General features: G+C 39.1%; 1 pseudogene across 1 annotated transcript; it reads right to left on the bottom strand.

Annotated features, from left to right (window-relative positions):
* Positions 1–1,422: 1,422 nt before the first annotated feature.
* On the bottom strand, positions 1,423–2,389 carry LOC306667913 (growth arrest-specific protein 7-like; annotated as a pseudogene). Its single transcript has one exon. The product of its transcript is annotated as a growth arrest-specific protein 7-like (transcript).
* Positions 2,390–6,171: the final 3,782 nt, after the last annotated feature.

A 6,171-nucleotide genomic window follows, 5' to 3' on the forward strand; every position in this document is an offset into this window, starting at 1 on the left:
GGACACAGAATACACTAAACATAAAAATAATAAATTGGATTTCATCAAAATAAACATAACACTTCTCATCAAAATATATGGTTGAGAAATGAGGAAGCAAGCCACCATAGAAAGGAGAAAAGATCACAATGCATATATTCCACAGAGGACTTGTATTCAAAACAACTCAATTAAATTTAAAAATTTGGCAAAAGATATTAGCAAACGTTTCTTTTTTTAATTTTATTTTTCTTTGTTCTAATTAGTTATACATGACAGCAGAATGCATTTTGATTCATTGTACGTGAATGGAGCACAACTTTTCATTTCTCTGGTTGAACATGATGTAGAGTCATACCATTCATGCAATCATACAAGTACCTAGGTTAATAATGCCAATCTCATTCCACCATCTTTCCTACTCCCCTGACCCCTTCCATCCCCTTGCTCCCCTCTGCCCAATCCAAAGTCCCTCCATTCATTCCTCCCCTGCCCCACACCGTTATGGATCAGCATCCATGTATCAGAGAAAACATTTGGCCTTTGGTTTTTTGGGATTGGCTTATTTTGCTTAATATGATATTCTCCAACTCCATCCATTTACCTGCAAATGCCATAATTTTATTCTCCTTTAAGGCTGAGTAATATTCCATTGTGTATATATGTGCTTTGGTTGAACATTCTTGATCCATTCATCTATTGAAGGGCAACTAGGTTGGTTCCATAGCTTAGCTATTGTGAATTAAGCTGCTATAAACATTGATGTAGCTGCATCACTGTAGTATGCAGATTTTAAGTCTTTTGGGTATGGACTGAGGAGTGGGATAGCTGGGTCAAATGGTGGTTCCATTCCAAATTTTCTAAGGAATCTCCATACTGTTTTCCAGAGTGGCTGCTCTAATTTGCAGTCCCACCAGTAATGTATGAATCTACCTTTTTCCCCACATCCTGGCCAACACTTATTATTGCTCGCATTCTTGATCACTGCCATTCTGAATGGAGTGAGACAATATTTTAGAGTAGTTTTGATTTTCATTTCTCTAAGTAGTAGAGATGTTGAACATTTTTTCATATATTTGTTGATTGATTGTATATCATTTTCTGTGAAGTGTCTGCTCAGTTCCTTAGCCCATTTATGGACCAGGTCATTTGTTTTTTGTTAAGTTTTTTGAGTTATTTTTTTCCCCCCAGCCTCAGTTTGTTCTCAGCAACAAGCATGGCATGGGGTTTGGGGGCTTCAGTCTTGGAGACAAGGGCAGGGTTGCAGGTCTGTCTTCTTGGCCTGGGAATATTTGGGAACCCCCAGCTGGGCCATCCAGATCACCCTTCTGGAATCACCAGCTCTCTCCTCTCTCCTCAGTGGACAGGAGAGTGGGTGGGAGGGCAGCTTCACCCCGCAGGAGACACCATCTCCTCTCCTGGGCAGGACCCCCGGGGCCACACAGGTGTGTCTAGATCTCCATGTCCACAGGGCAAATGTTGCCTGTTTTGTGCTCTCTGACCCATAGCTCTCTGTCTTTGGCCGGGTCCACTTTTTGAAGCAGTTGGTCCACAGGCTCAACTGTGCTTTGGTTGAACATGTCGGTCTCCTGCCGCAACCGTGTGTACTGGCACAAATGTTGCCGGCATCATCTTCACCCTCTCCACTTCCAGCCACTCCAGCTCCAAAGTGGTGGTCACCATCTCTTCAAACCACTTGGACTGGGCCTGGTTATAGAGGTCCACACAGAACATGAGGTTATCACCAGCCTGTGTGGCCTTCCTCCATGCCTTCTCTGTCTTGTCCTCCTCTGTCTTGTCCTCCTCCTTCTCTGTCTTGTCCTCCTCTGTCTTGTTGCTCAGCTTGATTTCCAGCTGCTGGGTCTTCATCTCCAGGTCTCTCTGCTGCTCTGTGAGGGCTTTCTGGGCCTTCTCCACTGATGCATAGCGGCTGGCGAATTGCTTGTGGAGGTCAGCGATATGGTAGTCACATTTTTTCATGTCTTTCTTGAAGTTCTCATGAAAGTTCATTAGGGGCTTCTCTACCTTGCTGTGAATCTTGGCGGAGAACTTGAGATGAACTTCTGCTTCATCTGCCAGGCTCTTCTTCACCTGAGCCCATGCTTCTCCCAGGAAGCCTTCCTCCTGTGCAGCCAAGGAGTTCTGAGAGATCTTAGCCAAGTTCTTTGCATATTCTTCTTCAATCTTTATCCTCTCTTGAAGAATTCAGACATTTCTTTCTGCATTTGTTTGCCCTTCAGTTGCTTTTGGAACAGCAGTTGGAACCCCGCCATGGTGCCATTGCCTTGGGGGTCTTTCTTATCAGCCCAGAAGTAGTCACAGTGGCTCCACTCAGTTGGCTTCAGCAGCTGCTGTTCAGGCATTGTGTCTGAGTGAGGGAACGTCACCCAATTTATCATCTTCTCTGTGTGGTCACCCTTATTTTCAAAATTATATATTTTGTCTTCATTGCCTGAAGTTCTGTCTTCCAAGTGGTCTTTTCTGTGGTACTACTTTCCATTGAATTTTTATTTTGGTTTATTGATTCCTTCATTTCAAAGATTTCTTCTAGATTTCATCTCAGCATCTTTATCTCTATTTATCTTCCTCCTCCTGAAACATAGCTCTGATTTCACTCTTTATATCCTCCTTAAAGTCATGAAGCAGTTTTACTAAATAAACTCTGAACTCCTTCTCTGACATTTCTTCTACTGGTTTGTCAATGGAGTCTATAATTGGAGCATCCTGGTTTGTTTGGAGTGCTTTATTCCCCCCCCCTTTTTTTTTTCATTTTGTTTGTGTGTCTTCCCATCTAGCTGTGGGGATCTGAGGTAGTACAGTTTCTACTCTGTCGATTTATAGTGTCCCTGAAGGTTTCCAGTACCTCACAAATCTGGGTTTCAGTTTCCGTAGGCTCCACCACGGGGGCCTGGATCACAGACAATTGATAAAGTCCAGTGGAGAGTGAAGGATATGGAAATAGGCTCCAGGGAGCAAACTTTCCTTCCAGTTTCCCTACCTGCCCTCCTGCCCCACTCTAAATAAACCCCTCCATCAAACCTCCTCCCATGACCTGGTCCTGCCTGCCAAAAGGCAGGCCAAAATAACTAACTCCTCCCTTGACCTGGCTCTGCTAAGGCCCTATCTGAGTTCTTTATATATCCTAGAGATTAGTGCTCTATCTGAAGTGCATATTTAAAGATTTTTTCCCACTCTGTAGGCTCTCTCTTCATGTTATTAATTGGTGAGAAGAAGCTTTTTAGTTTGAATCCATCCCATTTGTCAATTCTTGACTTTATTTCTTTTGCTATAGGAATCTTGTTAAGGAAGTCAGATTCTAAGCTGACATGATGAAGATTTGGGCCTGCTTTTTCTTCTATTAGGTGCAGGATCTCTGGTCTAATTCCTAGGTTCTTGATCCACTTTGAGTTGAGTTTTGTGCAAGGTGAGAGATAGGGGTTTAATTTCATTTTGCTGCATATAGATTTCGAGTTTCCCCAGCACCAATTATTAAAGAGGCTATCTTTTCTTTAATGTATGGTTTTGGCACCTTTGTCTAGTAAGAAATAACTGTATTTATGTGGGTTTGTCTCTGTGTCTTCTATTTTGGTGCCAATACTGTGCCATTTTTGTTAATAACTCTGTAGTGTAGTTTAAGGTCTGGTATTGTGATGCCTCCTGCTTCACTCTTCTTGTTAGCAGAAATTTCTGCAAAAAAATATATTAATGGACAATAATCATGTGAAAAAGCATTGAATATTGTTATTCATTGGGTAAATGAAAATTAAATCCACTGCGAGAAATCACTTCAAACTAGTAAACTTAAAAAGATTACCACTATTATGTATAATTATAATGTACCAATAAGAAAAATTTTTAAAATACTGTCAATGTCAAATGTTGGAGAGGACATGAAGAACTGCAATGCTCACACATTAGGAGATGTAAAATACTACAACCACTTTGAAAGATGTCTTGGAAATTTCTTACAAAGTTGAGTATATCCTACCCTATACCTAGTAATTAAGTCCTGGGTATTTAACCAAGAGAAATGAAAAAGACTTTATAGCAGCATTATTCATGATAGTCCAAAATAGAATCAACCCAAATGTCCAATAACAAGATAGACAAAGACAATTACCCTTATACCACTGAGCAGTAATTTCTGTCTATAATTGGATCTTGAATGTCCCCAAAAGGGTCAAGTGTGGAAGACATGGTCCCCAAGGTGGCACTATTTAAGAGGTAGGGACCTCATAGAAGGAAGTTAGGTCAGTGGAGGCACGACCTAGAAAGGGATATTGGAATCCTGGACCCTCCTCTCTCTCTCTCTCTCTCTCTCTCTCTCTCTCTCTCTCTCTCTCTCTCTCTGCTGCCTATCTGCCATGGGGTTTTAAAAAAAGTCCTCTAGGCCTTAAGCAATGTGGACAGCCTAACATGGGCTGACCCCTCTGAAACAGTGAGCCAAAATGAACCTATTCTCCTTATAAGTTGATTTGATCATCTCAGGTATTTTGTCACAGTGACAGCTGACCAACACATAATACATATAATGCTATGGTCAATCACAAAAACAAGTTAAACAAAAGAGGGAACAGTGTAATTCCATTTATATGAACTTCAAGATTAGTCAACATCTATTCTTGAATACTATGTGATAGAAATCAAACAGTGGTTGCCTATCATAGGGGGAATGAGGTGGGGTTGACTGGGCGAGACACAGGATTTTCTGAATTGATGGAAAAGATTCTATATCTTTATTGATGTGATAATTATATGTGTGTAGGTACTTATCAAAAATTAACTAATTCTATATTTATGCATTTCACTCTATATAAATTTTACCTCAATTCAAAAAAACATTTGTTTTTAAAAACTTAGTCAAATGTAGGAGAGATTTAAAAAATCATAATAAAATACTGTGCTCAATTCTATGCCAACAAATTTGAAAACTTAGATGAAATTGTCAATTTTCTTAAAAATTCTCAATAACCAAAATTACTTTTAGAAAAAAATGAACACCTAAATTAACCAAATGCTATTGATATAAGTTAATCAGCCCAAGTCTATGTTCTCCCCTTTCCGCATATTCAGGGTCCAGATGAGCTTAGAAGTGAGTTTGACCGAATCATAAAGCAAAATAATCCTCACTTCATATAAACTGTATCTGAGAATTTTAAAAGAAGAGATACCTACCAACCTATTTTCTAAGGTTAACAAAACCCTGACAAGAACATAAGAAAATCAAAGACCAAATCTAACTTATGGGAATAAACAAAAAATGTCCAAGTAAAATAGTAGTAAAAAATGAAAACTACATTCTAAAAATCACCTCTAGATGTGTCTATGCTTTAAAGACTATCACTGACATACATTGCATTAACAGATTAAAAGAAAAAAAAACACATAAGATTCTCTATGCATAAGATATTCCCATTGCCTTTTAAAACCCTAATTAATTTAAAAAGTGTTTTAGTCAGCTGTTTTGCTACTGTGACTAAAAGTTCTGACTGGAACAATTGTAGAGGATGAAAAATTTATTGGAGGGCTTAGTTCACAGAAGTTCAGCTCCATTCCTGGGGCTGAATATCATGGAGGGAGAGGGTGAAAGAGGGAAGCAGCTTACATCAGGGTGATCAGGAAGCTGAGAGTGAGTTTCCAGTGTAAAACTACAGAATATATACCCCATAGCCACGCCCCAATTCCCGCCTCCTCCAGCCACACCCTATCACTTCAGTTACCACTCAGTTAATCCCTATCAGGGGATTAAATCACTGATTGGGTTAAGACTTTTATAACCCAATCATTTCTCCTCTGAATCTTCTTGCATTGTCTCATATGTGAGCTTCTGGGGGACACCTCACATCCTAACCATAACAAAAAAGTAACTCTTAAGAAGCAGAGAAGAAATACTTTCTAATCTGATAAACGGTATTCACTATAAAGCCAAAATATTCATCACTTATTGATAAAAATATAATTATTTCCAACTAACATGAATAATACATTTATATACACTATGCTCTATTATTAAATATTATAGATGATGTTATAAATCAAGCAAATAAGGAGATTGAAAGGGAATAGATAAAATTGTCATTATTCACAGACATCTAATCACATCCTCAAAAAATCTAAAAGAATCTGTGGACCAACTCTGAGAATTAATATGAACACTGTAAGAAAAAGTTACTGATCAATGTAGGTCATGGA

This window comes from Sciurus vulgaris, assembly GCF_902686455.1.
Source record: "Sciurus vulgaris genome assembly, chromosome: 8".
NCBI classification, from domain to species: domain Eukaryota; kingdom Metazoa; phylum Chordata; class Mammalia; order Rodentia; family Sciuridae; genus Sciurus; species Sciurus vulgaris.